The sequence below is a fragment of the Cyanistes caeruleus genome, chromosome 2 (genome assembly GCF_971803275.1).
Source record: "Cyanistes caeruleus chromosome 2, bCyaCae1.hap1.1, whole genome shotgun sequence".
Classification (NCBI taxonomy): domain Eukaryota; kingdom Metazoa; phylum Chordata; class Aves; order Passeriformes; family Paridae; genus Cyanistes; species Cyanistes caeruleus.
The window spans coordinates 103,699,050-103,721,433 of record NC_141702.1 but is presented as its reverse complement, the minus strand read 5'-3'; the positions used below and the strand labels follow the sequence as shown (position 1 = coordinate 103,721,433).

General features: G+C 44.2%; 1 protein-coding gene and 1 long non-coding RNA gene across 6 annotated transcripts in view; one reads left to right on the top strand and one right to left on the bottom strand.

Moving 5' to 3' along the window:
- COQ8A (coenzyme Q8A) overlaps positions 1-10,555 on the bottom strand; it is a 43,440-nt gene extending 32,885 nt beyond the window's left edge. For 2 of the 3 annotated variants that reach the window (XM_086870804.1, XM_086870814.1), the window contains exon 1: positions 10,426-10,555. The gene's annotated coding sequence lies outside the window, so the exon portion shown is untranslated. Of the gene's footprint in view, positions 1-8,873; positions 9,772-10,425 lie in introns of those variants that run through there. The other variant, XM_086870822.1, reaches the window with a different exon arrangement.
- A 35-nt stretch (positions 10,556-10,590) lies between these two features.
- The window catches only part of LOC111926284 (uncharacterized), a 28,318-nt gene continuing 16,524 nt past the window's right edge, over positions 10,591-22,384 (top strand). The window contains exons 1-5 of one of the 3 annotated variants that reach the window (XR_015281329.1): positions 10,591-10,692; positions 11,226-11,298; positions 12,635-12,807; positions 13,284-13,535; positions 20,985-21,040. This is a non-coding gene — a long non-coding RNA (uncharacterized LOC111926284). Of the gene's footprint in view, positions 10,693-11,225; positions 11,299-12,634; positions 12,808-13,283; positions 13,536-14,608; positions 17,035-20,984; positions 21,041-22,384 lie in introns of those variants that run through there. The other 2 variants (XR_015281330.1, XR_015281331.1) reach the window with 2 other exon arrangements.

Sequence of the window (22,384 nt, the reverse complement as noted above, 5' to 3'; positions counted from 1 at the left end):
AGGCCACAAATTTAAGTTATTTCCTAGGTAGCTACACAGGTATTAATCCATTCTTAGAAGATAACCTGTCAACATGCACATATACTGAACTAAATGTTAATACACTGGTGTGGTACAAGTGGTCCTGAGTCAACAGCACACATGGCATTACACCCAGCTGCAGCCCACAAGCAACTGGATCCAGTTACCTTCTCAGGAAGCACAAGCCCTGTCTGCTGTACTAGTCATGAAGGAGAACAGACTGTGAAAGAGAAGAATGGACTGCTAAAGCTATATTTCTGTCTAAGCACACAATTTTGCTGCAATCACACAGGAAATGCACAGATTACTACAGCTGAACTTCGGAGAGACATTATTATGCAAATGGAGGATAAAGCCCGTTTACTGAGATATTTGTTCAACCACTGTTTTATCAGTGAACAAAATCAGGAACAAGCACTGCATCCAGAAAGTGTTACACTTACAAGTTCTACATACACTGTTAAGAGGACAGTTAAGTGCTTACAATGAATCTGGCCTTAACAGGTTAGCTGTAAAAATAAAAACCGAGCACACCTGGGTCATTTATTCTGTGGTTCTCATTAGAAGACCTATCCATATGTTCCAGACCTCTAAGAAATGTTACTCCTGTACCTCTCTGAATTTAACCACTATGATCTGTTTTAACATTGCATAATGCACTTCTAAACTCAAAAGTTGCCTGTCAGGTAGGAAATCTACACTGTCAACAGGAAGTGTTTTTCTACCCTACATCTTCACACTGGAAATTTCCACATGGACCTCACTCAAAGCACTTATTTGCAGGCTGTCCCTGCAGTTCAGAGCCAGGCAAAGAAAGCAGCCAACAACCCAGTACTGTCCCAGCTGAAATGAAACCATTCAAAGGTTGCCACTATTAAGAAGTAAGTGTTTTTGTGATCACAAGTATTAGCAGCAAGGAAAGTTTGAGTTCAAAAAGTTCATTTCCTCCATCCCAAGAAGGGCAACAAAAGGTAAGCCAATACAGATTTGGACAACACACACACACAAAAAAACCAAAATCCACTTTTAACACGTATTCTTACTAATCAACAGTAGTAAATCTATACACTCCTTTCACCCAAAAACAGTCAAAGACCTTGTCTCAAAGTGGCAGTTATGACATGCTAAATATGCTTTTTTAAAAAAGTAATAAATCTCCAAACAAAATTTCAGGGAAGCTAATGCAACCACAAGTAGAAAACACACATCACACAACACTCATTCAACCCTCCACTGCTAAATATATCCACAAGCAAAGAGGATCTACTGCCCTGCACAGATTTGGCTACAAGACACTGCACAGGGTGAATTCTTACCAATATCTCTCTGACTTCTGTTATCAGCCCCACTTGCTCTGCACAGCAGCTATAACCACCTTGGTACCAGGTAAGTGATTTGTTAGCCCAGAAGCATCAGCAACATGCTCCTATGCAGTGCTGCCAAAGGACAGGCTATTCTAAATAAATATATGCTAGAAAATCAAGAAGGTAAAAGACTACACCAAAAAAAAATAAATTAGCCAAGCATTAGGAAAATTGCCTCTTCTTCAATGAAAAAGCAATAAGCACAAGCAAGGACAAGAGAAAAACTGAGATGCGAAGCAAACTCTTCTGAGAAGGCTGGTACTGTACCCAACAACTACACTTGTGTTAATAACCAGCACAGACAGGAGGTAAAATACTTTTTCCCCCCAAGATAAGTTCTATTCATACCCTACTAAATCAATAAATACAGAATAAGAAAGTTCTATCAGAAGGAGATTTAGGGAGTGGTTCCAAATGGAATTATCCCAAGTGTACAAAGTCTGTATCACACTTGACTTTCTCCCTGAGGATTCTTTATCTAGCACTAGCAAAGTGGGGCGCTGCTAGCACAGAGCATGGAAAAGTCAGTGGTGTTCTACAGAAGCTGTCAGAGTGCCTCTAACCTGGACTAAAGAGGGCTGACAAGTGTTGATCATGAGCCCTTTTCCAAAAATAGGTAGGGTCAGAGATTCGGCTTAGTAAGCTTCTCACAGTTGAATGAACCCTTGGAAAACCCCCACACCTCCCAGAATGAGGAAGCTCGAGCCAAGCCATCCTCAGACACCAGGCAAGGTCCACACGGTGGGCAGAGGAGCTTCTACAGGTTAGATGCCACCTGATTCAGAGTCCTATTGCAACAGCAAAAACTAAACCAATGCCTGGGATCCTCCTGTGTGCAACAATCCTCAGCCTCTCACAACCCACCTTTCTCTAGAGTCACTGACTGCCAAGTTTCCTCCCCTTCTCAACATTCCAGATTATTGGACTGAAGGTTTAAGCAAGAGTAGCGAGATAATGAGTGCATCAAAGGCCAATAAGAGAAACCAAGAGCCTCACTACAAGCAAATGAAGAAATCACATATTTGTCCTGCTTTAAAAACACATTCTTCCATTCATTCCCCTTCTTTTCCATGTGTTCCTACAGACACACAAACTTCATGCTCCATGAGCTTTGTTCCAGATACTTATACAGTGAAAAGCCTTACTCAGATATACATATGCACATGCATCTATACAAACACATATATAGCATGGACCAAGATAAATACAAGATTTCTAATCATACAAATAGCAGAAACATATCTGAAAGTTTTCTGTGCATGACAACACAGCCTCCTTCAGTTTACGGGAACTACTTCTATTATCAACACTTTGTTATACACCCAAAAACTGCTGAATAATTTAAAAAATAAAACAACATAACAGAAAATAACTAACCAAAGGAAAAAAAATCAGAAAATCCTCCACACAAAACCAGAGCAGTTTTACAGCAGCCCATATTCCCCCTCTGAGGTCTGCAGTTTTAGCTGCCTTCTTTATCTTCAACTTCTATTCTAAATAAAAGAAAATAAATAATAAAATAATATTCACTTGGACAGGTAGTAAGGCAGATAATTAGATACCACATATCAGGAAGAGAAAGTAGCCTCTACATCTTCCCTCTCTCCATTATCCTTTATTACAATCACTGTTATCTTAGTGGTATCTAAACAAGGACTAAAGCCCTGGTTTCAGTGTTATAACCACCCACACCATCAGAGCAAGTGTGGCAAGAGTATACTGAAATAAAAATAATAAACACCATAAGCAAGATGCAGAAGGCCAGATACTCAGGACATTGTTCCATGGCCATGAGCCAACAGTAGACTAAGTTCAATATAACTATTATTCATTAAGCTGCTCTGTAACTGTTCTTTTACAGACTTTTTCCATTTCTTTTTATGTTTGTTGCCATACCAACCCTTTCATGTGATCCTTTCATTCATGGCCTTTTTCAGTTCCATCACACACCTCCCCACCAGTTCCTTTGATACCAGATTGCCAGGTCCCTGCCTAGATGTATTTTCATTAGCTGTATTCCTTGGGTTGCAGCTGACCCAAATTTTAACCATGCAGGGCACAAAACCAGCATTTTAAAAGGAAGAAGTTGCCATCATCTTTTATATCAAACTGAAAAACCACTTTGCCTATCCTTCATTCTTCCCTTCCCTATAACTCCTATACATTGCAGCTCCAAAAGAAATGTCTTTAAAGACATGACCTGTAACAGAAGTAAGGACCCCTACATTTGACCCTGCCCCGTGGCTTGCACTCAAGCCCCCCTTAAGCTGAATTCATCAACTCTCTGAAAGCTGCTTTACATCCACCCTTCCACAAAGCAGTTTGCCAGTGCCATTTAAAACAAACACCTTTGAAGGGCAAGCGGAACTGGTTTGCTCTCTAATCACTACAATAGCAGTACACACACTGATAAAAATGGGCCGCTTGGCAGACAAATGCCCCTTTCCACAGAAATTCAGAAGGCTTAGCACTCATTTTTGGCAAATGACAGCTAGTTCAAAACCCAATTTTCCCCATAAATGGCTTGACACACATAAGAGTGAAAAGAATGCCTGGACACTTTAAAAGTAAGCACAGCCTGCTTTATTTTAGGCACAGATACATCTGTGCAAAGTGAATGCTCTGGACCAACAGTCCTGTTTACTTCTTTCTGGACAATGTCTGGGGACATGCAATAGCATAGCCACAGCCCACATGCCTGGAGTTAACACAGTATCCTTAAACCCACAGATGGAAATGATCTCCACATATCTAGAAATAATTTAGCCACGATTAAGATTTCCCACAATTAAGAGAGCGCAGGCCTCATTACAGGTCACTTCTGATATGCCTTGACACAATACACTAATAAATCCTGTCCTGGGCACATGCTGTTTGCTGTTACACTGAGGTAGATCCAACTCACTTGCTGTGACTTAATGGTCACTGGTCACTGCTCGCTCACTTTTCCCCAGGAATGTGATCTCTGTCTGCTCCTGAGAATTAAGTCTGCAGCTGAGGGCCCATAATAAAAAAAATTTAAAAAAAAAGAAACAAAACCAAAAAACATTTCTCTCATTTGCAAGGCAAAATGTTTTGGGCTATGGGGATAGATTTCAATCTAGAGTTGTATTTATACTCAATACACAATCTTTGTATTACCTCTGTTACCAAGAGGAATGGGAGAAGGAATAAGAGGACAAGAAAAAAAAAGAAAAAGGTTTTCTCTTCTGTTTACACAGTGGGCTGTGCTTATAAGTGCATTGCACTGCATCCTCTGCATTGCTCAAAAGCCTTAAGTGTAACTTTAATCATATGAATAATTCTGATAAACTCTGGATTAATGTTACTTCCCATGCATGTAGATCATTCACTCAGCAACAAGGACAACAGTATACTAAAACCAAAATGAAGCATGACCTCCAAGCACACAGATTAATATGAGATTCTGGCAGACACAATATTTGAAGCATGTACTTAAGAAAAATAGCTACTACAAAATGAAACCTTTATTTAGGTTTATGAAAAGTTTACACAAAAGCACAGTTCACTAGTGCCAAGTCACCCTATCAATGGCATTACTTGAGAAGACAAATCCCCCACATCCATATGGCATAACTCTACCTAGCAGTATTTATAAAAAGGTTACACTAAAGCCCTTCACTGATCAAGCCCAAACACTGAGCTTCAAATAAACTCTGAACACTACAAACACCTTCCCCAAGTCTGCAGAGCAGCTCTATTCTCTCAGTCACTTCAGCAGTTAGAGCAGAAGAGACCACCAAAGCTCAGCTCCCTCTGATGCACAGTTCTGCTCAGGAATCAACAGAATTCCCCACTGGTCTTGTACTCTGAATTAGAATATAAAGTATAAATGAAGGAGGTTATCAACTTGCAGCTCAATTTTCTTTTTGCATACACTGTTATGCTACAATTGTTTTTATTAGAAGTTTTGACTTTCCAAAAGCACGCCAAGTCCAGTTTAGGAAATGGAAACCAATAAAGTACTATGCCTCATAAACAAGTGCAGATTCCTGTGTACTCAGATACACCACTACTTAAAGCAAAAGTCTTGAGAAAAGTAGTAGCTCTTCCTCTTGCATTTAAACACACACCCCTCTTCACTCATAACTCTCAAAAAACTCAGGAAAGGGGACTGATAGCACAGTTGTCTACTTTAGAGGGAAGAGAATAGGTGATCTACCCAAATTTACACTGCTTGTCTGGCATGGAGTTGGGACCAGAATCCCAATGTTCTCCCTAGTACACTGATCCTTACAGCACACACTAAGAGTCCTCTATACACTTACCTCTATAAATCAAAGACAAACAAGGATTTAGAGCTGGTTTTCTGACCACCTAAACATTATCTTGCCAACAGTCACCATTAAATGCCACACCGGCAGTGGCTTCTAGCCAGAACCTTTCTAAGAACTAGACACAACCTCTAATCGTGCTGTACACCTGTTCTTCCTCAGGTGTAAGAGGGTATTTTGCTTATCACCCTTTGTGTACACCAGGACAGACCCTTGCACACCACACCCCAAGTCGCTGTTACCAAGTCCGTAAGTGGTACCCCCACGGGTCTGCCTGGATGGCAAACACACCCCCCTGTGCCGAGAACAATCCCTCTGTCACCACTGTGAGCAGCAGGCAAACAGCACAGCCACTGATCCCACTATTGATCCTGCAGGCGTTCATGTCTGTATAGACCTCATGGCTTCCAACCTTGCCCTGGAAGCTGGGGTTAGGTCCCAATTTAGCAACTTACAACACATCCTAGTCTATTCACAGCCCCTGACATACCAGTGCCCTGGCTGTGGGAGCTTTCATTTTTCTGGCTGTGCCAAATCCTCCCTGAAAAAAGAGGACCAGGGGCAAAAAAAAAAAAAAAAAAAAAAAAAAAAAAGACTACTTCTAGAAGACAAAAAGACAAACTGATTTCTGTGCTGCAGAGGAACATGGTCTATCAGAACCTACAGCTCCTGCATGGCAGCCCTGCCACAGACAAGTTATTTCTGTCAGCTCTTGCTCCCCACACAAAGGTACTTTTGACACTAGGGTAAGAGAGTAAGGAACTCTATATTTCTATATACAGCTAAGCCTAACCTGCAAACTCTCACACCTGATACAGAGTCTGTAATCTTCAACTCTTTATGCTCTCTATGTATAGACTTTATGAAATCACATTCTGCATAATATAAATACATTGCCTTTCCAAACCAGAAAAAACAAAGTTTTTTGCAGCTTATACAGCTGCCTTTAAAAAAAAAAAGTTTTTTTTTAAAAAAAACTCCCAGAGTAAATTCTGAAAGGCCATGCTCCACAAAGCTTTGCTGTGCAATGTAAAATTTTATCAGGCTTACTGATTTCAGAACAGTTCTCTAAAGAAAACACTCAATCCACCTGCAGTTTCCTGCCCAGTCTTTCTCCCATCTCTTCCCTAATCCAAACTACTCTGTTGATGAGTACTTCGACCATATCAAATTATGATGAGGATTTTATCCTTCCAAATGGCACAATCCAGACAGCAGGAGAGCTGTGACATTTCAGAACAGTACTCCAAGCCCTTTTGTAGTTCACTTGTTCAGCAGACCCAGAAAAAAAACAAGGCACACAACTAGTTAAAAAGGAGGCATGAATAGCAATGAAAGGGGCCACATAAAGATCTAATCTACACCAAAAACCGGGACAATCTACTGAGGCAAAACAAACACAGTAGGAGAACTTTGTAAGTGGAACTTATCACCTGGACATCACAAAACAGCTCTAGGACCATACAGACCATGAGCAGATCATCCTTCCCAGTGTCTCCACATACAGAATCTACAGAGTCTTTATTTAAGAAAAAAGACAAAATCTCATGCAGCTTCCAGAAAAAAACACCTGTTTTTAAACTGTGGACAAGCATGCAGACCTGCTTAAGCAGACATTAAAACTTAAAATTTCTAAAAGCCAGCTCCACAGACTGACAGCTAGGTTTTTCAGAGCAAGTAATGTCATTTTCTATGCTGTGAGAAGCACACAGAATATTTCAGAGACTGGATAGCTGGGGATTTAACATGCTTTATTTAGCTCTACACCTCTATTACCTTACAAAATACAAAAGCCATTAAAATGCCATTAAAATGCAGTGCAGAAACACAACTGTGCAAAGAAAAAGCAAAACTCATTTATCTTGTTATTTCTTGGGTCTCTGTCACCAGCTCAGATTGATTTAATTTTGCCATCTATTTTAAGGGGGAAGGAGAGGTGAGAGGAACAAAACAAGTGGCATCTAAAAAACTGAGTAGCTAAAGACAAAAAATTGAATGTGAAGATAGGAACATGCCTATAAAATGAGCTTTCACTGCTGGATGAGAAAGCAGACAGTGATTGAACCCACCCCCTGCAACTACTGTGCTTCACTGCCAGCTTGCATTTTAGCTCCACCTGCAAATAACTAATTTTCTTCTTCAGGTCCTGAAGGAAAGCAGGTACTCATAGCACAAGGCAGCACTTCTAGTACTTTCATAAAACAAGCTGAAAGAGAAGCTACTCCTCTCCTAAAGCTGCTCTGTTTCAGGACATACAGCTCCTTAAGGCAAAAAACCTCCTCTTCCAGATTTCTTTCTTTAGCATTTGTAGAGGAAGAAGGCAAGAAGACCTACATCACACTGGAGATGTGATTCCTAAATACTGCTTCAGACTCACTACCTCCATCCTAGAGGCTGGACTGTTCACCCAGCAGGACAGATTTAAGGAAAAAGAAAAATGCTTATTCATGCACCAAGCTAAGTCCTGAGATGCATTTGGCAAGCCACCTGGATCAAACAATTTATACCACGCACACTGACACACAAGATGACAGATCGTAAGACACACTCCATGCCTTGCACCCTGGTTAAAACAGTGAAGAAAAAACACATGCAGGCAGGAAAAAACCACCAAGCTCTACCTAAAAAAAAAAATCTCAACTCCATAAGCAATCAACTAGCCTTAACATTAAAAATCAAGAAGCAGGAATTCTGATTCTGCTCCTGTCCCTTGCTCCCTCTCGGTTTCCAGAACAATAATACAGCCTGACAAACGGTGTAAAAGAACAGACCACCACTTGCCTTTAAAAGGCCTACTGGAAGACTAGAAGCCAAAAGAAGCTCTGTTCTTGCTGCATGGATGCACTGAGCTATTATTAACTTATGTTAACTATCACAAATAAATTAACCAGACCTGCACTGCACAGCACAGAATTCCCCTTGGCAGGAACAAAACAAGGTGATCAGCATTCGGACAGTAAAGGTGTGAGGCAATTCTCCACATCTGGCCTTTTCTTCTACTGATCTCACTAATTCATCACTAAAAGGGAGACACTGTCAAAGCACAGCAGGCCACCCATTTTCTTCCCCATCTCCAATAAGCCTGCACAACATAAAACTGCTTCTTCTAAGTGCATCTTATTCAAGGATACCAAGGTCACTGCTAATTAACAGCAATGAAACAAAAAATCTACAAAATACAAAAAGAACTCACCTGGTCTAAGAGCAAGAAGGTTCTTGCTTGCTCTTGCTAGCTGCAGTTCCTGTGAGCTGCAGCTAAACTCCTTCTGATAACATATGAATGTTCTCATCCCATGACAGAGAAATGCTAAACTACTGATACACCCTTAGACACCAATTAGCATTCACTCTGTATAAAGAACAATTTCTTGATCCCTTCTGAAATATTTTGTTGAGCTACTATTGACTTTGGCCACTATCCTTCAGCGCCCAGAGCTAAGACTTATTTTGTATGTTCTCAATTAATACACCCAAGTCTAGTAAAATAATCTAATTTAAAGACAAGCAACTCTGAAAAAAAAATCACAAATTGTTAAATTAATTATTTTTAGGAAAATGATACTTTCAGTTACTGTAAGAAAAGCTTTAATTTCCTTTTGTAACACTGACCACAAAGTTTGGATTTTCATTGCATGGAGGGGAATACACAGAAACTCCCCACCTACATTCCTGCTGCACGGAACACAACCTTATTGGGCTACTGGAAATAGTGTTATTTCTTATGACACAGTCCTGCAGAAATCAAAATCGTCAGTAACCATGAAAACAACATTTTACAAACCAAACTTTCATATTTATAGTTGTTTATAGGTAGCTTGTTCCTTGTCTGTTTAAAACTAAGTATCTCCCCATCAGTTCCTGTTCACATTGTTACAAAGACTGTACAAGGCTCTTTGCCTATAAAAAGAAAGATCATTTCCTCAGGCATTTTACCAGAGGCAGGGGACTCAAAGGGTGGGGTTTTTTTACCCCCATTTAAGCCACAAGAAAAGCTTAAAAACCACCCAACAGCTTTATTTTACATCCATCTCCAAGCCAGACGCACGGAGCCAGCCACAGAGAGGAGCGAGGTTCCAAGCCGGAGCAGCCTGAAAAGCAGCACAGCACCAGGTTGCCGTGGTGTCCTTGGGCAAGGCGGAACGGCGGATTCCACCCTTTTCCCTGGTCACCCTTCGGCTGCACTCCTCGCTCAGCCCGCGCACCTGCCCGGGAGCGCTGAGGCGCCAGTCCCGCTCCCAGCCCGGCGCTGCCGAGCGCGGGGCTGAGCTCGGGCAGGAGGCGGGACCCGGCTGGCCCCGCTCTCACCCCGACGGGACGCGGCCAAGGGCACGGGAAGGCCGCAGTCCCGGGCGCCTCCTGCCCGAGTGCAGCCCCGCTGCCCCGCAGCCGCCATCGACCGCCGGACCCCGCACACGTCCCCCCCCCAAGGAGAATGCGCCCCGGGGGAGCGACCCCCGGCCCGAGGCGCCGAGCCGGGCATGGGCGTCCTCCCTGCGGCAGCGCCTCCGCCGCCACTACCCGCATCCCTTCCCGCACCGCTCCCCCGCATCGCAACGGACGAACTCCCACTGCCGGGGCACTCCCACAGCCAGGGGTACTACCACAGCCAGGGGTACTACCACAGCCAGGGGCTACCACCACTACCGGGGCACCACCACTACCGGGGCACCACCACTGCCGGGTGCTCCGCTGCCTACACCCCGCCGCCGGCCCGCCCTCCCCGCCGCCGCGGTCGCTCCCCATACCCTGGCCCGGCACAGCCCAGCGGGCACCGGCTCGGCTCCGTTTCGCTCCGCTTAGCGGCCGCGGCCCCGGCCCGCACGCCTGTTTACCGCCGCCGCCCCCGGCCGCGGCTCGGCCGCGCGCCCCGCCCCCGCCGCGCTCCCATTGGCGGAGCCCGTGCGCCCCGCGCCTCCGCCAATGGGCGGCGGGCTCGGGCGGGGCTCAGGCCAATGCGGGGCGGGCCCGGCGCAGCGCGCGCGGCGGCTGCAGGGGGACGTGAGGCCCGTGAGGTCCGTGCGGCGGCGGGCGGGGGGGGGCCGCGGGGAGCGGGGCGAGGCGTGAGGAGCGTGTGCTGCGAGCGGGGCGGCGACCGTCTGTCGGCGCTGGGCTGGCTCCCCCCGGGCTGGGCTTCTGCAGCCAACCGGGACTGGCCCGGTCGCGGTGTCAGTCGGAGGTGGCGGCGTCTCACCGCCGTCCCGGCTGGTGGGGCGGGGGAGAGTGGTCCTGCGGTGGGAAACGCTCGCATCCCACAGCTGAGGTGGGCTCGGGGAGGCTGGGGTGTCGCTGCTCAGGCGGTCCCACAGTCCCCATTAATGTGCGTGAGGAGGTGGGCAGGAGCCCCGCGCCCGGCAGACTCCAGGGAAAAGCCAGGCGAAGGGACCGACTCCCAATTCGAGGAGCTCCCTCTCCGGGAATCCTTTGTTTGTGGCTGCCTGTGTGGTTTTTCAAAGCATCGTCTCACGCAGGCATTGGGAATTATTCACTTTGTTGGGAAATGCTCGTATGCACGTTGGAAATAAATGCAGTGCCTTGCTCCCTACAGGACGATCTCAGGGATGCGGCGTCTGCAAGGGGCTCACAGCAACAGCCAGCTCCGTGCTTGTCTGGATGCTCTGGTAAGAGCCCGCCTCTGTCAGCAACTTTCCCGTCTGAAAAATAACAATACAGTCGTTATGGTGCATTTGCCACATGGCTGCATCAGTGCAGGAGTACATTCAGATGAGGTTTGGAGATTAAATCATTCATTCCTTCCTAAACCAAACAGGATTCTTAATCGTTCTCTAGTTGTAATATAACTTGCAGGAGTGACCAACAAACAGCCCTGAGCTTTAATTTCACTATTGTCAATTGCTTGCTTTGGCCAACTTTTTCAGCTAACTAGTAATTTGAATTGAGCACTTAAATCCACACCAGAGGACCTATATCTAAGTAAGTAGGAGATGCAGATGCTGTTGATTTGTGAAGAAGGAAAATGGATAAATGGTCTGCTGTAAGTGTGTAGAGGGGTTTAACTGTACAAAACCTGTGAATATTACTGCCAATCTGCTATTGCCAAAGTTGCCCTCCCTTGCAGAGAGAGACAATTATTATCTCCAGCTGCTCAGACCAAAGATTGTTTGGCCGGTGTTTATGATCATACCAAATATTGTTCAAGTATTACACATATTTTTTCAAAAAAATTAAAATATTTGCATCTCCCCCAAACTCCTCTCAGCTTCCCATGTAAGCCATGAGGAGGTCTCTATAAGGCACTGAACAGACAGCTACAAATCAATTTAGGAAAACTCACCCAGACATTATTGAATAAGAAGCCAGCCCCAATCAGGACTAGAAAGGCTGAATTTGAAAGGTGAAAAAAGAAACAGTTCCCTGGGAAAGGCACATTATTGAATAAAATGCTTAACACACAGTCTGTGTGTAGCCAAAATATATCTGAAATGGAAAGGGCAAACACGATCCTTTGATGTTTGATAAGGGGACAGAGACTCAACATGTAGATGAAGCAAAAACATGACTGCAGTAAGACACTAGGCTTGAAAAGTTAAGTCAAAAAAAATGCCTAGTTTTCTTCATTTCAATACCCATACCTGTGGAAATGCACACAAATTAATTGTTCTATTTGTGGTTAGGTTCATACTATTTCTAATAAAGGAAAGATCATATATGCCCTCATCTAGAAAAAGGTAAGTTTTGGATGTCTTTTCTAATGACACCCTTTTATCTGTTTCTGTATTGAATTTGGATGTCAGTGCTCAGTTTCTGTGTAACATCACTTTGCTTGCATCAGCTTGGCATTAATTGTGAAACATCTTACTCACTGTGCTGAGCACGGAGAACTGGAGGTTTCTGCATGAGCAGGCTGCCATAGTTTGAGATGGAGGCAGAACAAGCACAGGGGGAAGCTCTCCCCATCTCTCAAAGACAGGCCTGACTCGTTCCCTTTATTCACAGGTGGTAAACCATTGGATATTTCTGCCACTGCTGTTCAATTTGCATCACACCTTCTCCTGCCAGACTTTCTGCAGCCTTAAAAGACCCATTGAACTTGAGCTCATGGCTAGCTCTTTCTGTACTTAAAGAAGAGAGAAGTGTCTGTATTCCCACCTAATTTGGAGTGCAAAGAGGTAGGACTAAAAGGTGGACTGAAGCTGCTGGGAAAAAATACTGTATGTCCCTCTTTGTTACTTTTTAGTTCTTAGGGGGAATAGGGACAGGACACCCAGGACTCAATTCAGAATCCAGAGGCTAATTTTTTGTGGGGATGGTTGCCTACTTTGTCCACAATCCTGAATAAAAAGTTAAACATGATGTATGTGAAGTGCTGGGAGAGCTGTTCCACAGCAGATCTCCCTGTAAACTGAAGAAAAATGGTAATAGTGAAAAAAGGAGGGGGCAGGGTGTTGCATTTGGAAAATAGAAAAGGCATCACCCTTTTCTTCAGGAAGGGTATCAGTGTTTAGTTAACAGCCTTGTTGACTGTTCCTCTGGGCTTTGGGGTGTTCAAATTCAGGTTCCCTTCTCTGCTTGTGAAGACTTAACAGCACCCAACCTGCACACTGAAACCCTAATCATTATGCATACTCTTGTCTTCTCTCTTCAGCCTTACTCATATTATTTAATGGGGATGTTCAGCAAGAGGAAATGAGAATGGAGCCCTCCTCCAATCCCATCCAAATCCCAGGCAAATATGCAATCAGGCTTTGTGCTAACTCTGCCTTGTCCAGTGGCAGGAGACGTGGACAGGAATCTTTTGGGGATTGGCAGCCCGGGCTGCCCCATTCTGGTTTTGTGCCCTTCATCAAAGCAGTGAAGGTGAAACAGCAACTTCATCCAGGCACTGAATCTGTGCAAGGTTTGTGTAGAAACTGATCTGCTGAGTGTGCTGTGCAAACATTATCATATAAAGCCCTTCCAAGCAGGGTAGAGGGAAGAAATCCAGTCCCTATAGAGAGGCCCTTTTTACAAGGGCCAGTAGGGACAGGAGAATGGGGGATGGATTCAAACTAAAAGAGAGCAGACTTAGGATAGATATACAAAAGAAATTCTTAACTGTGAGGGTGGGGAGACACTGGCACAGGTTGCCCAGAGAAGCTGTGGCTGCCCCATCCCTGGCAGTGTTTAAGGCCAGGTTGGATGGGCCTCTGAGCAACCTGGTCTAGTGGAAGGTGTCCCTGCCCATGGCAAGGGGTTGGAACTAGTCAAATTTTAATGTCCCTTCCAACCCAAACCATTCTATGATTCTATGAAACTTCTTTGTAAATACCTAAACACTGATATCCATTCATGCTTTTGTGCCTCCAGTGGGATGTGACAGCAGAATGAGGTTGTTAGATGTTAAAAGGTTTTGCATCAACTGTCTAAATCTCACATAATTTTTGAGCTATATACCTGCACTCTTTTGGAGGTATGTGCAGCACAGGGCTGAATTTTCAGAGCAAGCCAAATCAGTCCTGTGAAAAACCAAGTTCATAGACTTTGAGGAGTCTCTTGATAAGCTATAAGAACAAGAAGTGAACATTATTAATAAATCAGCTAAAACCCATTTTTGGCAATACAGCTGTCATTTACTTCTTGTAGCTTGTTTGGTAGTGTTCTAATCAGTCAAATCTCAACATACACACTGCCTTACCTAGAAACATTTCTGTGAGCATTTAGAGCAAGAAACTTAAAACTATGAGGACTATATAAATCAATCTTTTATTAGAATAAAATCATTATAAGCTTGATTATAGTAATATTATTATAAAGCTATAAATACTACAGTTATCTATCTATCCTCATATATAACAAAAATTATAATAAATTTAAATTATAGCAAATAGTTACAATTTAACTAGTGTGGGAGTCCCCCAGAAGCTTCTTCCTAGTAATGTTAAAATGGTTTGTTCAAGATTATTTAACTCTCAAAATATCCTAATTTTGCAGGTCAGTGGGAGAGCCTCATGTAGCAGCTGGAAGTCCTGACTCCACAGCAAATGCTTTAGCTGTGCCATCCTATCCCCACCTGATACTGCTTGTTGATACTTATGTAATAAAGGTTTTAATGGTGCAGCTCTGCTGCAGGCCTGGGGTAGGAGCAGCAAGAAGGGTGCTGGGAAGGGCGAGCCCAAGGCTCCCTGGCTGTGACTTCCAGCAGGAAAATCCCTTGGGTGGGATTTTCTTCCTTTCCCTGTTAATTGTTAGTTCTGAGAGGAGTCTGTTTTCTCACCAGAAATCAGCTCACCACTTACTGTGAGCCAGGGAACACCCAAATAAACCTCTGCCAGTGCTGATGCTGACTGAAGCACCTGGTGAAAGCTGACTTCCTCAAAGCCTTGTATAAAGTAGGACCCAACACAATGTCCCCAGAGAGGAATGAGCCAGAAGGGCTAAACTTTTACAAACAGAAAACCTTAAAGAACCAGTGCCTGGAAGGATCTTTGGGCCCTGCAGTAAGAAGGGCTCCATTGCAACAGAAAATTAGTAGGCAGACTACTGACCTGCAGAAAAAAAAGTTAATGGAGCATCAATTAAGCCGCGATTGGTCATGTAATTAGGTTTACAAGTATCTAGGCTGCTCAGAGAACACTCAGAAATTCTCTTGCATATGACAGGCCCAAGCTGTTTCTCTAACTGCAACACCTATGGTTAAACTCAATGAACTTGGAGGTCTTTTCCAACCTTAATGATTCTAGGAATCCCGAATATATGTCACCATCCTTCTCTCATGTTCATACAGCTAACCGCAAAGGAAAAGCTGCACTGGTAGTGTTTCCCTCAGTCCTCCTTCTCCAAGCAACTTCTGAGGCTCAGATGAGCTACCTCTTGAGGGGTTTTGCTGTGAGTTCACTCATCTTCTCCAGAGGGTAATTTCTTCAGGGCAGATGGAATGTCTTCTCTGACTATGTAGATTTATGGCGTTCCATCAACATAATAATATAGGGATTATGAAATGGAACAACTTAAGTGGAAGTCACTGGACAGGTGGCTTGGCTTTAGTAGTTAGCTTGTAAGTATTTCAAAGCTTTGGCAGGTGTCAATGATGCTGTATGTACCATATGTTATTTATGTGGCTTTATGGCCAAGAATGAGAGCAAGAGCTTTCAGAGAAATGTGATCTCGCTGACTCAGTCAATGGTAGATGCACATCCAGTATCATAGAATACAAATGATGAGCTATTTTTGTTAAGCTTAGTACTGCTCTGAACTGTGGTTTCTGAACTGTGTCTTTTCATCCCAAAGCATTCTGCCATTCATTGCACTTGTCCTTCCTTTTTCTCTCTCCACTTACTGAAAAGGGACAGAGACAAGATGCCATTTCAGTTATCACTTTAATTTTAAGATGATTTAGTGCTGTCAGAAGGGGGTATGGCAGATCTCAAGTGAGTATTTTATGTCCAAGAGGAAGATACATTGCAGGGAGCAGGACAGATATTTCCTAGAATCACAGAATATGCTGAGTTGGAAGGGACCCACAAGAATTACTGAGTCCAACTTCTGGGCCTGCACAGGACACCACAGGAATTACACCATGTGCCTGAGAGCATTGGCAAACACCTCTTGGATTCTGTCAGGCTTGGTGCTGTGATCACTTTGCTGGGGAGCCTGTTTCAGTGCCCAACCACCCTCTGGCTGAAGAACCTTTTCCTAGTATCTGACCTAAACCCCCCCTGACACAACTTTATGCCTTTCCCTCAGGTCATGTTACTGGTCACCACAGAGAAATTTCATGATTCCCACACCTGTTTTCCTTCTGGAGCTTTCAGTGACCACCCTTGCTCTGCACAGCTGGAGAGGGCAGGGAATGCCAGCAGGGCTGCTGGAAGGCTCTGAGACCCATGGCTGGGTGGAGATGAGCAGAGATGGGTGGAGACCCATGGCTGGGTGGAGATGGCTGTCAGGTTCTGTGGAGGAGAGGGGACTGCTGAAGGGCTGTCTTGGCCCCTAATTGAAAAAAAAAGAAGACTACACAAAAAACTTCCCTTTGCCCCCTATGTTTTGCCTTGCCTCTGTGTGTCCCTGCTCACACCTCCCTCCTTTCCATATCACCCAGAAAGGGACTGCTTTGGGGAAGGATGATGAAAGAAAACAAAACTAGGTGTTACTGTCAGGGTGAGGTGGTAACAAGCCACAGCAAGCCTAAGCTACTCCATTTTCCTCAGTGACAGGAGGCTGTCAGAAAGGGCTGTGCAGCACACCATTGAAACACCACCACACCAGGCATGGCTGTGCCTCACACCACCTACCCCTCCAGACTTCACCATGTGGGTGTGAAGTGGATCCTGGGTGCTTTGGAAATTGGAGACGAGCCTGTGGGGGTGGAGTACATTAAGACAAGGACAGTTCCAGGTGAAGAGGTACAGATACAAGCACTAAATGGAAAAGAGGGATACCAGTCCTTGTCTTTGGGTAGTGTGTGGAACAGTGCAGGGCAGGGACAGGCACCATTGCCCCTGCCACATTAGCAATTTATATAGTAAAACATTCACAATATTATACTTGCCAGTTCAAATTGTGTTGCACAACAGTGCTTTTTATGGGTGTTGAGCAAAGCCATTTTGAATGAGATGAAGACTGCAGTAGCCTGATTAGCGTCTGTGTGCCTCAAGAACATGGCATTTCTGTTTCTCTGTTGGACTCAGTTAAACATAATTTAGTCTGTAATTCTTCTTTGTCTGGACTAGACAGATCAGTTGTTTCTGCTTATTGTAAATTGCATTTGCTTGCATAGTTTGGTGTTCTGCTTTCTTCCCTTGGCACCTGATTATTTACATGTACCTCAGTTGATCCTTCGTGGACAAAGTGGAAAGGCTCAGTTCTTTGTAGCTTCCAGCCAGGATTCACTTTACAGATGATAACTGGCAAAGCCATTCACCCCCTGGGCAAACATGGCAAATTAATTTTGAAGCTAGGCAAACAGAAACAAGCCCTTTGCCTGCATTTAGCCGCTCTGAAAAGCCTTTTGCCAAGGACAGAAGAGTTATCTGAACAGTCTGGTTAGAGTTGTTCTAAATGGGAAGGCGGGCTGGAGCCAGAGAACATGGGAGAAACAGGGTTATTTCTGAACACTTTACTGGAACTAAGAATCAACACTAGTCATCACAGTTCTGCTGGTTAATGGCAAAGTGTGCTGCCAAACTCAGCCATTGCCCTGGCTTTTGGCACGGTATTGCCATGTCTGACAGAGCTGGAGAGCAGTGAGCCACCTTGCCCTAGCCTGGAATCATCCCCAAGACACTGGTTTTTTTCACTGCCCTGAAAGCCAGTACTTGTTCTGGCTTCCTGGCTTCCTGCCTCACTGTTCCAAACACAGCAAGGTGTGGGACAGAGACGTGGAAAGCTGCAGGGTGTTTCTGAGTGCCTGTGTGGCAAATGGACAAACTCATAAACTCCATCCACTTGCCAGATGATGATTCACAGATTGTCATGACAATTTACTTCTAGCAGTCAGTCTGCAGGGATGTGGCTTCAAAAACCAAAACCAGTATGAGAAGGCAGGATCATTGCTACCTTTGGGTGCTGACTGACCCTTTTCCTGCTTTGCTGTGGCTATCAGTCCAATTCCAGAGGCCATTTGAGCAGGACTGCATAATCTAACCTCTGCTATCTACATCTGTGTCTGCATACCTGGACAGAGAGCGACCGACTGACTGGTGGCAGAACATCCTGACTGACACGTACCAGAGTGCAACTAAGAGGGAGACACCAGCAATTAACAAGCCTCTGGTAGGAGTGACTGATTGAGAGACGCTCCAGACATCCAGGTTAAGCCCTTCATTTGACCCTGAGCAAATTATTCAACTCCTATCTGTACTGAAAGGTTAATGGCATTATTCTGCTCTGTTGTGCTCCTGATGCCTAAAGAAGTGTTTGGAAAGCCTCAGTGGAAGCACAGCAGAATCATTTCAACCTGCTCTGTGCTAGTGTGAGTTTGTACAGTGAGAAGAGTTTGCCTTCAGGCACAGCAGTGCTGAGAACCAGCACTGCAGGTTCATTCCCCCATCAACTCCCAGACAGTTGTGAGATTTCTAGCCTGGAGGAGCCCAAGGTGTGAGCACAAAGATGACCCTTTCCTTCAGCAGTCCCACCACATACAGTATCTAAGGATGCAGCCTGGACAGTGACTACACTCTGCACCATCCACTCAAAGCTCTGTAGCAACTGTGGCTTCAGTTTAGCTGGTGGTCTGCTTTCCCAGCATAGGAAATGTTACTCCTTCCCTGAAATACAGATGTTCCTACTGTTCTGCAGCAGTGCTCCTATTTCATGACAGTGTTAGGTAGCATGTGCACACAAGAGAAGCACAGAAGGCACCTTAACCCTTTTCATGCTGAATGCCCTCATTTTCCCATCCTATTTAAGTCCTCGTTTAGTGCATTTGCCATTTCATTCTTGCTTGCCCACCCAAATCACAGGGGCAGAAATCAGGGGGATTCTTTTCCATATTAAAGAAGAAAGTTAAAGTTTTCATGCATCTTGAAATTTTAACAGAACACTACTCAGGAAGAGTATTAGTATAATAGCTGGAGAACAAAAATAGCTCAAATCTGAACTTTCCAGAATATCACGAAGACTGCATTTGGTAGGGGCTTAAAGAGAGAGCATGTTTTTTCTGGCTTGATGAAGGGATGACCTTCCTGTTTCGAACAGTTTTGTTAATGCTACTGGCATAGTATTGCTACTAACTGTTGGTACACAGGATAGGTAGCTTTTAAAATAATCCTGAATCCTACCTTTAGTTCCAGGGATCTTGCTTGTCTTACACTGGTTGTCAAGGGAGGCTCATATTCTTTCATACACACATGAAGCTCCGTGAAGTTAGGGAGAATTTTAAATGCTTGTATTAAGCTTCTATTAAGGTTGAAGGTGGCATGGCGTAAGTTAAATAGGCTGGATTAGTTTTCCACATTTTCACTTTATACATTGTTCCTGATCTGCTTAAATGCAAGTTAGCTGTGGAGTTAACTCATATTTTATACCTGTATGAGCAAGATCTCCTTGAAACCATAGAAACCAATGATCCAGGAGAAAATAGCCTAATGCTTTTCCTACTCCACCCCCTTCTGCAAGGCAAGTTCAGGAGTGCCAGGCTTCCTGGCATTTTATTTCTGCACAGATCTAATCCCGAGTTGGCTGTGGGAGCTTACCTCAGGCTGCATTGATAGGGCTCAAACAGTTCCCAGTTTTGGAAAACTTCTACTTGGCCCTGTACCTGTCTCAGGTTTCTATATCAAGAAATTTAGCTAGTTCCACTTCATAGTCTTTGTTTATTTATATCTTTTCAATACTGAGCCACAAATAGTGCTGAGCACTGACACCTCCCAAATTGTGCTCTCGGACACCTGTCAAATGTGTTGCACAATGAAGATAACAGTTCATACTTGCCTAACTCCTTCAGTGCTCGGGCAGGCATCTTGCATTTAGAGTGGCAAAAGGTGGGTAACAGCTAACCTGCAGCAAAGCAATATGTAAGCAAGAAGTAACAGTAACTCGTGTGATGGTGTTTGATGCCATGAGCTGATGGGGACAGATCTTCCTTATGTATCCAAGCTCAAACTCAGCATGGTCACGTGGCCTTCCAGTACCCAAGAGGAGCACAAAAGAAACAGGGAGAGGCACTTTTTTTAACAGGGCATGTAGTGATAGGACAAGGGGGAATGGCTTCCAACTGAAAGAGGGTAAGAAGTTTAGATTAGGTACTAGGAAGAAATTCTTTATTGTGAGGTTGGTGAGGCACTGGCACAGGTTGCCCAGAGAAGTTGCAGAGGCCCCATAACTGGAAGTGTTCAAAGCCAGGCTGGATAAAGCAACGTGGTCTAGTAGAAGGTGTCCCTACCTGTATGAGGGGGTTGGAACTAGATGATTTTAAGGTCCCTTCTCACCCAAACTGTTCTATGATTCCATGATTTTCTCTCTTGCTTTGTTTCCCACTTGTAGAATGGGAACAGCTCACATCACTTTACCTGAGGACAAAGGAAGAAAGGATAAATTGATTGAGAAATACAATGTGTGTTGGGGCATACAGTGTTGTAGAAGAATTTCTGGCAAAGATACCACATCTCTCCAGACTGCTTTCTTACAAAACAACTGAGTTCAAGAAAGTAAGATACCTTCTGGTCCTCCTGAGGACACAAACAACAGAGAATCATGGAATGGTTTGGGTTGGAGGGGACCTTAAAAACCATCTAGTACCAACCCTGCTGCGATGGGCAGGGACACCTTCCATTAGACCATGTTGCTCAAAGCCCCATCCAATATTATCTAGTTTATCTTTCAGTGCCAAGAGCTGGAATGAGAGCTGTGTGCTCTTTTTTCCCCCCAGATTAGCAAGACCTACTGGGATAGGAGACTGGAAGTGAGAGGAGGAATGACAAATCAGTAAGTATAATTATTCCTTTCCTTCTTGAAGATGTTCAGAAGAAATCTTTATTTCTGTAATAAATTTAATTTAGCAATGCTGGAGGAGCTCCTTACTTATGCTTGGGGCTTTGAAGAATCATACTAGGTCTGGATGATTCATTAAAAAAAGAAAAGGGAGAGAGAACCCAAACAAAATTGAGTGTGCAATGTAACAGCAGCATCTCACCCAGGACTGCAGTGCTGAACATGGCATCACACTGAAAACAGCTAGTTTTAAATGGATTTTTGTTCAGCATGAGCTTGTTCTCACTGGAAGTCTTTCCCATGCTGGGCCAAAACCACAGCTGTGCTGCAGTGTGGGGTGCCTGCCTTTATTTTTTTTCCTGCCACGAAGGAGATTCCAGGGCCTTCAGCCTCTGAAAAACAAGGGGCACACGGCAGAGTACTTGAAAATGGCTGGTACTTCTCCACATAGACCTACTGCCCTCCCGTGGCTGCCAAGGAGCGTCTCTAAAGCAGAAACAGAGCTCAGGGACTGAGGGAAACAATAAAGAAAAATAACTATATATTAAATTTAAACCAAAACCCAGTTTGAGTTACGAGGAAGAGGAAAGAAAACACAGTGGGATTAACTGAAGTACCTATGAAGGCAAGAACAAAGAGCCTGATGTCAGGTTTTATGAATGAGACCATGAGTATCAAATGAAAGCTATGTGCTTCTGCAAGGACTATCCTGTTTCTGTTTTTTTCATTATGACTGTGATGCTTCTTGTGCATCCTCTAAGGACAAGGCTCATCTCCAGTCTTTAACACACAAACAACACTTAAAACAACCTTTAAGCAGACACTTGAAACAACCCCAGATCTCCCACCAAAAGTTTCACTGGGGGGTTGCATTAGGCAGGCTCACCACTACATTTTTGTTCATGGACTTGGCTTCAGTCTTAGATCTTAAAGGCTGATGTATGCCCGAGCTACATCTGAGACTAGATGCAGTGAAACTGTCATTTCAGACTGGAGAGGAGGGTGAGTGTGACTGGGATCACACAGGAAAATACCAACACATTGCACCTCCTAGGACTTCAGATATCGAGTGACACCAGCATCAAGAAAGGTGTCACCTCAGTGTACCTGGCAGCTGTGCTGTTTCAGAGATGCACATCTGGGGGAACAGCAGGATTTCTTCGGAGCATGCAGCAAGTTGACACCGGTGAATGAGCACATTAGGCAGACAAATGCTTTGCTGATTTAAGTTGCCAGGTCACTGAGACAGTATCTCATGTAGCAGCCAGCTATGAGTAGGATAAATCCTGCCCTCTGCATTTCACATCTTAAGCCATGCTGCACAATGTTAACATCACA